Raw genomic sequence first — 12,255 nt, 5'->3', positions numbered from 1 at the left:
TGAAAAAAATTTTTTATCATCAACAGCTCAATAGTTCTACTTCAATTAGACATAAATTGAATAAATCTGTTGTAAAGAGAGCAGGATCAGCAGTTCACTAGGGGATCACAAAACTTTCAAAATGGTCTACCATATGTCTAAGCTAACGTTTGGCTTAATCAAAAACGCTTGATAATATGGCAAGTTGAGCTACCACAAGCTCCACTGTTAGAAGTTTCGCTGTCACTATTACGTCACAAAATGTGCATCTTTCAGGTACAGTATTTGATAATGAACGTAATTTGAAAAGGACACTTACATAGTTTTTAGTTACTATAACTGCCAAGCTGATATTGCATAAAAAGAATTTATTTGGTGTATTTAAATGTATTCTTTGATAACTTGCGTTTCCATTAGCATGCATGCACTAATAAATGAGATGGTTATGGGACAAATCATACATGGGAACAAAGCTGTAAGACTGAAAACAAAACCCACTTCTTTATTTTATTTATTCTGTATTCTTCTTTGTTCTGTTTTGTTGGTCTGTGATCGTGAGACTTATACTGTGAGTATAACTGAAGCATGCTTACTTAAGGCGTTAGGCTCTCAGTCAAAGATGTTTTTAACTTTTATAGTCTTTAGTCAAAGTTTTCAAGTTTGATTTTACTTTTCTGTAAACATTGAGGGTGGTGCGATGGTTATCGCTGCTGTCTCATAGGTCCAGTAGCATGCACTCCAATTCCACGCTATGTTATTGTCATAGGAGAACCTGAATATTGCTCCTGCATCTATGTGGGAATTCCACCGTGTTTTTCCCTTTCAAATTTCCAAACACGTGCATTTGAGGTTTACTGGAGTTTCCATATTGACACTGTGAGAGTGTACTTGGGTGTAGCATGCAATGAACTGGTGACCAGTCCAGAGTCGATTCCTTTTTTGTGCCGAGTGTTACCAGCCCTCTGTAATGGTATACTTATTGGATTAAGCAGGTTTGAGAACGTTGCCTTCTGTTCTGTAAATGCAAAATGTTCTCACGGAATGTAAGAGAGTTATGCAGTTTCTACATAATGTTTCTTTTTGAACTTGCTTTAATGCATAAATTTGGTTTGTTGTTAAACAAGGATATTTAAAATCATTTACCACTTTTCTACCTGAGGAGGTTTTTTCATGTCAGTATATACAGGTGCCGGTCATAAAATTAGAATATCATGACAAAGTTGATTTATTTCAGTAATTCTAGAAACTTGTATATTAGATTCATTCATTACACACAGACTGATGTATTTCAAATGTTTATTTCTTTTAATTTTGATGATTATAACTGACAACTAATGAAAGTCCCAAATTCAGTATCTCGGAAAATTAGAATATTGTGAAAAGGTTCAATATTGAAGACACCTGGTGCCACACTCTAATCAGCTAATTAGCTCAAAACACCTGCAAAAGCCTTTAAATGGTCTCTCAGTCTAGTTCTGTAGGCTACACAATCATGGGGAAGACTGCTGACTTGACAGTTGTCCAAAAGACGACCATTGACACCTTGCACAAGGAGGGCAAGACACAAAAGGTCATTGCTAAAGAGGCTGGGTGTTCACAGAGCTCTGTGTCCAAGCACATTAATAGGGAGGCGAAGGAACGACAAGATGTGGTAGACAAAAGTGTACAAGCAATAGGGATAACCGCACCCTGGAGAGGATTGTGAAACAAAACCCATTCAAAACTGTGGGGAAGATTCACAAAGAGTGGACTGCAGGTGGAGTCAGTGCTCCAAGAACCACCACGCAAAGATGTATGCAAGACATGGTTTGCAGCTGTCGCATTCCTTGTGTCAAGCCACTCTTGAACAAGAGACAGTGTCAGAAGCATCTCGCCGGGGCTAAAGACAAAAAGAACTGGACTGCTGCTGAGTGGTCCAAAGTTATGTTCTCTGATGAAAGTAAATTTTGCATTTCCTTTGGAAATCAAGGGCCCAGAGTCTGGAGGAAGAGAGGAGAGGCACAGAATCCACGTTGCTTGAGGTCCAGTGTAAAGTTTCCACAGTCAGTTATGTTTTGGGGTGCCATGTCATCTGCTGGTGTTGGTCCATTGTGTTTTCTGAGGTCCAAGGTCAACGCAGCCGTCTACCAGGAAGTTTTAGAGCACTTCATGCTTCCTGCTGCTGATGAACTTTATGGAGATGCAGATTTCATTTTCCAACAGGACCTGGCACCTGCACAATGTGCCAAAACTACCAGTACCTGGTTTAAGGACCATGGTATCCCTGTTCTTGATTGGCCAGTAAACTCGCCTGACTTTAACCCCATAGAATATCTATGGGGTATTGTGAAGAGGAAGATGCAATACGCCAGACCCAACAATTCAGAAGAGCTGAAGGCCACTATCAGAGCAACATGGGCTCTCATAACACCTGAGCAGTGCCACAGACTGATCGACTCCATGCCACGCCGCATTGCTGCAGTAATCCAGGCCAAAGGAGCCCCAACTAAATATTGAGTGCTGTACATGCTCATACTTTTCATGTTCATACCTTTCAGTTGGCCAACATAACTAAAAATCCTTTTTTTGCATTGGTCTTAATATATATTTTAATTTTCCGAGATACTGAATTTGGGACTTTCATTAGTTGTCAGTTATAATCATCAAAATTAAAAGAAATAAACATTTGAAATACATCAGTCTGTGTGTAATGAATGAATCTAATATACAAGTTTCACTTTTTGAATGGAATTACTGAAATAAAATCAACTTTGTCATGATATTCTAATTTTATGACCGGCACCTGTATAGATGTTACAATATGATCACAATGACATTGATGACTTTATAAATGTGGATGGAAATCAGTTTATGATTAGTTTTAACTAAACTGGACAAGTAGTCATTTTGAAAATAAGGGGAAACCAACTTTTAAATCATTAAATGGCATCAAAAGATGAAGAATCTCAGTCACTCCGCATTTATTGAGGATTGCTGAAAGAGAACCCAGATACAGTGACAGCGTGCTGAAGGCCTTAGGTTTAAACCTTATACTTAGAAGGTTTGAGTCAGCATAATCGATAAAAACAAGCCTTTGCCTAAATTTTGCATAATTTACCATTTATGGGCCACCCAGATCGTTATATTTTCTATTGGATCTTATTTGCTAAAAGAATATGAATAAACACTTAAAAAGCATAAGATATGCTATATTGATCCAAAGCCAGTCAAAGACACTTGCATTTGAGCATGTCAAGGAGGAAGAAGATGCTTCCATCAATAATGTAGCATTTTCACTTGCCTATAAACTGTTGTATTTATAGAAGTATTTAAAAAAAAAATCAGTTTTTTGGTTTAGTCTAATATATTCATTAATTCATTTAAGAGTTGACTTTATTTTAAATAACGAATAAATCACACCTGTACAAAGACCATTTTGGGAGCAGGTGGTCAAAATTTTTAAAAGGGCATTTCTGGCGCACCTAAGCCGTAAATCAAGGCATCCTTTTTTGTCACTTAGTTAAAAAGGCATCAATTAAATCAGACAGAACGCCGTATGTGGTATACTAAAAATAGCAAATAATATTATGCAGTTTCTTTTATTAATACAGCTTTATACAATATCTGGTGCCAGATTTTTTTTTTTTCAAAGTAAAAACTGAGTAAAAAAATAGCTTAAGGATCAACACTGATATACTTTTTATATTTTCTATCCCAAATTAATATAATAATAAAAATAGTATCATGCTTTAAATTACTAGTAGAAGTATACAAATTTGTTAAATGTTTTTCAATCCATTCAATATATTATAAAGAATACATTCAGATACAATGCATGACATAAATTTCCATTTGCTGGTTTGCTATTTGGGCAGTACGGTGGTGCAGTGGTTACCCCTGCTGTCTTACAGCTCTGAGAGTATGAACCTGATCATTGTGTGGACCTTAAACCTTCTCTTCATGTCTTTGCATAATTGTATTTGCTGTTTAGTCATGACATGATCTTTAATAACACTATCTGGTCCATAACATTTGGTATCAGATTATAACTACACTGTATAACTCCAGTATTTGTCACTCTATATTTAAAACTTGAAATTTTGTGGCGTTGCTTAAATTTGCATTCATTGAAGCTCTGGGTCACTTTTGCTTATGGTTGTCACTGTAACACCCTGATTCTGGGTAGCTGTACTAGGTCATTGTGCAAACACCAGCCACATCGTAACACTGAAGGACAGAACAATCACGGCAGATGTGTAAACTGATTTCACTTCCTACACATCAATGAAATGTGCGCCAAGGTCAAGTGCAAACTGCGAGTTGCTTGACCAAATTCTGTCACAAATCGAGAAATCAGTAATGTTTTAATTCTGCTTTGACATGAAGTTGGCATTGTGGAATAAATTTACACCATTATTCTAGGAGCCCCATGTGGCTGATGAATATCTCAGAAAAATAAAATCATTTGGGATTTCTGAGCCATCTAATTAAAAATGGGGCTCACATAAAGGCAGACGTTTCTATGTGATTATTAAATTGGCTGGGACAAAAATCATCAGCAATGGGGGTCCACAGGACAGAGTTGATTAAAACTAAAGAGTATAAATATATGAATTTAGAAACAGATGAATGTTGTTTTTTGTATTAAAATATATAGCCTAACACAACAGTGTTTTCTATTAAGGCATATTGCATTATACTGCATTATTAAAGTATTATCTAAAGTACCATCTATCTATCTATCTATCTATCTATCTATCTATCTATCTATCTATCTATCTATCTATCTATCTATCTATCTATCTATCTATCTATTATTAATTCAATGGAAAATGGCATGACCAGCATGGGCTACTAAAGTATGTAATCATTGCAGACTAGTGTTTAATCTGCTCATGCAAGTACTGTGAACGTTTTCAGCTTGGAACGGAATGGACTTCTGTATTATTATTATGTATTTTTCACTATAGCAGGAAAAAATGCATAATCTCAATACTACAAGCTGTATTACTCACATAAACTAGGTACACATAGAACTCTTGTACTCTGCAATGAATCAATATTCATATTTACTTTTGTCTGCTTTCTTTTCTGGTTCTTCTGTGGTGTTCTGCCACCTGATTAAAGTCCTGTGCAGCTGCCCGAGATGTTTGAGTGAAAGCAGACACCCAAACTTGCCACGAGACCCACTGCATCAAATCTTCTAAGATGAAGCCTAAAAAAACACAATAAAGAACAACTTAAGAACATTTAAGAACATAACAAAATGGGGGGTGCGAAGATGTGAAAAAAAGAAAACAAAATATGAAAAAAACATCTGTTGAAACCAAAACAAATTAACTTAGACTACATTCTGATACCAGAACAATAAATATAGAGTTAGATAAATGTCGATAAAAGTTAAGCAGGTATAATAAAATATGCATTTATATTTCAAAAAAATGTTAGGGGGGTGGCGCAATTAAAACTGTTATGAAAACTCAGGTCGCAAATACTTAAAGGTTGAGAAACGCTGTATTAGATATAATGCCCAGTGGAGGTTCAGGGTATTTTTGGCTTATCTAGAGTCTTTTTTATTTTTTTCTGCCCACCCTGGCCACCTGACCTTATCATCCAACTGTCAATTACAGACTTACAAAAACAATTCTATATTTAAGGACTCGGCCTCTGTTAATTATATGTCTATCACATGTAAGGGTATATTATTTTTCTATGCTATTTTTTCATTATTATTCTTATCTAATTTTAATTAGTTTTTTTCTTTTCTTGTAATTACTTCATTGACATCTTTTGAAGCACTTTGTATGAAAATGTGCTACAGAAATAAATGTGTTTGTTGTTGTAAGAACAACAAAGTCCTCTGAGATGAACTGGAACCTTGTCAGACCTTCATTTACATATAAAACGTATGTGTTGCAACTATATGATATTTTAGCATTTCAATTAATGGAAGCAGAAAGAGTTTATTATGTATTATCTTATTATTTTGAAATTGCAATGTGAATATTCAGTGTAAAATTCTTCATTTCAGCTTTTTCAATTCCAGAGAGGGTAGCATCTGATACACTCAAGAATCAGAATTATAGCACATAATAAATTCATTCAGTTCAGAAAGCTTGTTTGATGAGCTAATTTGTCCCAATATCTCATTCAGACATTTTTAAAATCTTTTATTATTCCTGCTTTAGCCATATTATCCTTTAATGTAGTCTAGATTCCACAAAATATAACGAATCTGGTGTAAACTAGGTAACACTGGAGAGGGGGCTCTGGATTTATGTCCAGAAAGCAGTTCACTTTTATTTCCACTGGTGTCCTCAAGATCGTGATTCACTTTTAAGCAAAAAGTACCAATATGAGTTTCAAGAGTCACAAGTCCAAATGTGAAAACAAAATCCTCAAAACATCCTGAACTTGTCTATTTTTTAAGTCAAGATTGTTATTGAGCATTGATCTGCATCTTGAGATTGCATAGATAATGTAAAAGAGGGTAATTTATTTATTAAATAAAAACAAAACATGAGCTTTGGCCATTTTAAAATGACACCAGCTCTGCACTTCACCTCACTGCTCATCTCTTTCCAAGGCAAATTTTCAACCCCATATAAATATGGAACAGCACCAGCAGTGGTGTTTAGTAATGAAATAAAAATTGATTAAAAAAAGATCAAGATGATTCACGAATCACAAATTAAGATTAACCGCATCATGCTGTGGGCTTAAGTAATGTATACTGAAAAGAAACTATGAAATTTACTAATTTCTCCCACTTATTTGAAAACACCATATCCTCAAAGGGTGCTATAAAATTGAGTAATTGGTTTGTGGGGTTTCAGTCTGTTTCATTGTGGTTTAGCTCTATAACATAATTTGCTTTTCGCATTTTTCATTTTTTTCATTCCTGCACACAGCACACCACAGAAAGTGCACAATGCAGAGGCATTTTCAATTTGGTATTGACACAAATGTGTCCTTGGCTCTTTCAAAAATCCAAGACTTTGATAAAAAAATGCATTTTAATGTAATCAGCTTAGTTTGATTAATTCAAATTTTTTGTACATTTACATTTATTCGCTTAGCAGACACTTTTTACCAAAGCCGACTTACATAATCAAGTAACATTAGGCTAGGACCAGTTTGTTCAGCAAGTGTCTTAGGACAGGTAGCAAAATTTAATTGCCACAAGTGAAAAGATGTAATAACTGTTAAATTATAGTCATTGATTACAATTGATAAAGCAATTAAACTTAATCTAACAGTAAATTAACCAACGATATAAAATATCACAGAGCAAAGTTTTTTTCTCCTCCTATCAATTAGACAGATATTCATACAACAGATGAGTCTTCATTTACTTCTTAAATACATTGAGGGAGTCAGCAATTTGGGTGGAATTGGGTATCTCATTCCACCAACTAGGAACTACACAAGAAAAGAGTCTGGATCGAGACTTGATATCACATAGAAGTGGCATCACCAGATGCTGTTAAAAGGCTTCACCAATGTCACCATATACAGTTGTGCTTGAAAGTTTGTGAACCCTTTAGAATTTTCTATATTTCTACATAAATATGACCTAAAACATCATCAGATTTTCACTCAAGTCCTAAAAGTAGATAAAGAGAAACCAGTTAAACAAATGAGACAAAAATATTATACTTGGTCATTTATTTATTGAGGAAAATGATCGAATATTACATATTTATGAGTGGCAAAAGTATGTGAACCTCTAGGATTAGCAGTTAGTTTGAAGGTGAAATTAGAGTCAGGTGTTTTCAATCAATGGGATGACAATCAGGTGTGAGTGGGCACCCTGTGTTATTTAAAGAACAGGGGTCTATCAAAGTCTGCTCTTCACAACACATGTTTGTGAAAGTGTATCATGGTACGAACAAAGGAGATTTCTGAGGACCTCAGAAAAAGTTGTTGATGCTCATCAGGCTGGAAAAGGTTACAAAACCATCTCTAAAGAGTTTGGACTCCACCAATCCACAGTCAGACAAATTGTGTATAAATGGAGGAAATTCAAGACCATTGTTACCCTCCCCAGCAGTGCTTGACCAACAAAGATCACTCCAAGAGCAAGGCGTGTAATAGTCGGCAAGGTCACAAAGGACCCCAGGGTAACTTCTAAGCAACTGAAAGCCTTTCTCACATTGGCTAATGTTCATGTTTATGAGTCCACCATCAGGATAACACTGAACAACAATGGTGTGCATGGCAGGGTTGCAAGGAGAAAGTCACTGCTCTCCAAAAAAAACATTGCTGCTCATCTGTAGTTTGCTAAAGATCACGTGGACAAACCAGAAGGCTATTAGAAGAATGTTGAGACCAAAATAGAACTTTTTGGTTTAAATGAAAAGCATTATGTTTGGAGGAAGGAAAACACTACATTCCAGCATAAGAACCTTATCCCATCTGTGAAACTTGGTGGTGGTATTATCATGGTTTGGGCCTGTTGTGCTGTATCTGGGCCAGGGCAGCTTGCCTTCATTGATGGAACAATGAATTCTGAATTATATCACAGAATTCTAAAGGAAAATGTCAGGACATCTGGCCATTGCACCTACACGCTTGCCGAGATTGACCGAGAACGGAAATTTCACAACAGACTGTCTCTCTCTCTTTGAAACAACCTGTTGTAGGGTTCACGAAACTCGGTGTGCAAAGTGTAGTAGTGGCACTAAGTATATTTTGCATCACATTATCTTTGGTGGCCATTTTTGGTTGAAAATATCCTATGTAATACTGAGATTTACATTTTGTTAAACCAAGATTCGTTTAACATGATGTTCTATGAAAGTTTTTCTGGATCCACAAAAAGTATTCATTATTCTGAAAATTTTGTTACCTCGGTATTCACTATAATGAGATCTAATCTGTATAGGGAAAAGTAGCCTATGTTACAATTTCCTATTTTCCGGGTTATGATTTCACTTAGGTAAAACCTTATGTAAAATCACCAAGAATGGCATTACAATGTTTTTCACATATTTACAGTAATTAGCACATAACCTTCACCAGTATCCATGTGGTGAAAAGACAAAATGGTACAGTGCATACAGCACAATGCTCACAGACATCTGATGTCAAACCACTGTGTCTGTATCTAATTCAATATGTGTCACAGTGTTACATATAAAATTTATGATTGAAATATACATTCTTTAAGAAAAATTATGATTTAAATGCACATGTGCTGTCAGTGTTTGCATATATTTTGAATCACATATAGTAACTGTGCTTTGATGGCAGTTGCGTACTCAGATTAGATGATTTCATAACATACTGACAGCTCTAATGCTATGTCAGACAATCAGCACACTTGCTGTGCAGAACATCATCTGATACAAACCATGACAGAACATAACTATTTATGAAACAGAATTGAAGAGACGCAAGGAGAAAAATGTGCAGCCTGAAGCTACAGCAAAACCAAGGACAACTGGTGGTGCATCTGTGGAAAATGTAAAACTCTACCTTTGATGGCTGCCGTAAGCAAGCAACCTAAAAGGAAACCTCTAGAGAATAGTTCCACGAAACTGTGATTTTTTTTTCTTCCAGCTTAGTTTTACTGTAATATGCATACCTCGGGGCATATCCAAAATGGACATATTTGGTAAGTTTGATTATTAAGAGGTTTGATGTATATCACATTTAAACTTTCTTTAGCATTTCCAGTATCTCCAATTGATGTCATTGTAGTTAGAAGTAATAGAATTTATCGGATCACTTTGATATACTGTATCATACGGATCAAAAATGAATTCTTCCCAGTTCTCAACCTGCATTTTTGACAAGAGCTGCATCAGTTTTCAATTTATGCTGCTTTTGTGGTCATATAATATTTAGTTTTTAATGTATTGATTCTATTTAATTAAAAAGTCTCCATTGAATATATAGAGAGGTGATCTTGTAAAAAGTGAATACAGTATCTGTGCTTCTTACATTAAAGGATCACTGTGAAATTATGCCTCTCTTGGGATTATTACTTGCTGGTGGACAGTAGGGATAAGAAAAGTGGTCACACTGAAAAAAGATGCCTTTAATGCAATGTTTAGAACATTAGAACAATCTAGACGAGAACAGGCCATTCAGCCCAACAAAGCTCGCCAGTCCTATCCACTTGCTTCCTCCAAGAAAACATCAAGTCGAGTTTTGAAAGTCCCTAACGTCTTACTGTCTACCACACTACTTGGTAGCTTATTCCAAGTGTCTATCGTTCTTTGTGTAAAGAAAAACTTCCTAATGTTTGTGCGAAATTTACCCTTAACAAGTTTCCAACTGTGTCCCCGTGTTCTTGATGAGCTCATTTTAAAATACAAGTCTCGATCCACTGCACTAATTCCCTTCATAATTTTAAACACTTCAATCATGTCACCTCTTAATCTTCTTTTGCTTAAACTGTAAAGGCTCAGCTCTTTTAATCTTTCCTCATAATTCAACCCCTGTAGACCTGGAATCAGCCTAGTCGCTCTTCTCTGGACCTTTTCTAGTGCTGCTATGTCCTTTTTGTAGCCTGGAGACCAAAACTGCACACAGTACTCAAGATGAGGCCTCACCAGTGCATTATAAAGGTTGAACATAACCTCCTTGGACTTGTACTCCACAGATCGTGCTATATAACCTAACATTCTGTTAGCCTTCTTAATGGCTTCTGAACACTGTTTGGAAGTTGATAGCTTGGAGTCCACTATGACTCCTAAATCCTTCTCATAAGGTGTACTCTCGATTTTCCGACCGTCCATTGTGTATTCAAACCTAATATTTTTACTTCCTATGTGTAATACTTTACATTTACTGACATTAAATTTCATCTGCCACAAATCTGCCCAAGCCTGTATGCTATCCAAGTCCTTCTGTAATGATATAACGGATTCCAAATTATCTGCTAATCCACCTATCTTGGTATCATCTGCAAACTTAACCTGCTTGTTACTTATATTCCTATCCAAATCATTTATATATTAAAAATAGCAGCGGCCCTAGCACTGTCCCCTGTGGAACACCACTCATAACACTGGCCAGTTCTGATGAAGTTCCTCGCACCATCACCCTCTGCTTCCTGTGTCTGAGCCAATTCTGCACCCATCTAAAAACATCACTCTGAACTCCCACTTCTTTTAACTTGATGCCCAACCTCTCATGTGGCACCTTATCAAATGCTTTCTGAAAGTCCAGATAAATAATATCATAAGCTCCACTTTGATCGTATCCTTTTGTTGCCTCCTCATAGAATTCCAACATGTTAGTAAAACACGACCTCCCTCTTCTGAACCCATGCTGACTGTTCAGAATAACTCCTGTCCTTGCCATGTGTTGCTCAATCTTATCCTTAATAATTCCTTCCATTAATTTTCCTGTGATGCATGTTAAGCTTACTGGCCTATAGTTGCTTGGATCTGCCCGTCACCCCTTTTATATAATGGAATGATATTTGCCATTTTCCAGTCCTTTGGAATCTCTCCAGTGCACAGTGACTTCCTAAAAATATTAGTTTTAGTTATTAGTTAGTATTGATAATGTTAGTAGAAGGTTTACCAGATATGACTGAGAGGTACCAGCAGCGGTTGAGGAGAAATCCCATATGTGGGAGGAGTATGACAAGTTCATTAGGAATGACTTTTCGATGACCACAAACAGGTTGTGACAAAATGTTTCATGACACAGGAAGGGCAGCTAGAACCACTCCCAGGCAGCCTCAAATAAGGATATTACTGAATGGTATAAGGAATTCCTAAATACAGTTGCTACCCTTTAGGACAAAGACGCAGTGCCAGAAGCTTTGGGTGGAGTTCAGTGCATTCTGTGGTAGATCCCTTGATTAAAAGGTTCCACATAGCTAAACATGTAAGATGGATGTGATCTAACTGGAAATGAGACTGGACATCCTGTTTGTTTTAATTAGTAGACCTCTTAACTAATACGTGGAACGTGGGAACTGTGCCTTGGGATTGGCAGATTGGTTTAGCGGTTTCCATTTTTTTAAAGGTGAATAATATGGTGGGTTTCAATTAAAGATTGATCACACTCCTCAGCTTCCTTGGTAAAGCCTATGCCTGAAAAAAAGTTTGTTCAAGAGCTAAACCTCAGATCAAGGAGGTCAAAGTGGATTCCATCCTGGACGTGTAATAATGGACAAACTCTTTGTATTTGCTCAGGTGCTAGAGAGTATTTGCCATTCCTACTGAATTGTTCTTTGTATACTTGCAAAATGCTTGACTGTGTACCCCATGATAGCTTTTGAGAGTATGATGTCCTCTGGTCAATATTGTGTGCTGTTTGGTTCATGGATTT

The 12,255-nt window shown here is 36.3% G+C and overlaps 1 long non-coding RNA gene across 1 annotated transcript in view; it reads right to left on the bottom strand.

The window, feature by feature from the left end:
• LOC120533885 overlaps positions 1–12,255 on the bottom strand; it is a 54,507-nt gene that overhangs the window by 15,405 nt on the left and 26,847 nt on the right. Inside the window, exon 2 of the long non-coding RNA XR_005634643.1 lies at positions 5,032–5,173. This is a non-coding gene — a long non-coding RNA (uncharacterized LOC120533885). The remainder of the gene's footprint in view (positions 1–5,031; positions 5,174–12,255) is intronic.

This window comes from Polypterus senegalus, chromosome 8, assembly GCF_016835505.1.
Source record: "Polypterus senegalus isolate Bchr_013 chromosome 8, ASM1683550v1, whole genome shotgun sequence".
NCBI lineage: Eukaryota > Metazoa > Chordata > Cladistia > Polypteriformes > Polypteridae > Polypterus > Polypterus senegalus.
This window is presented reverse-complemented; position numbering and strand designations above follow the sequence as displayed.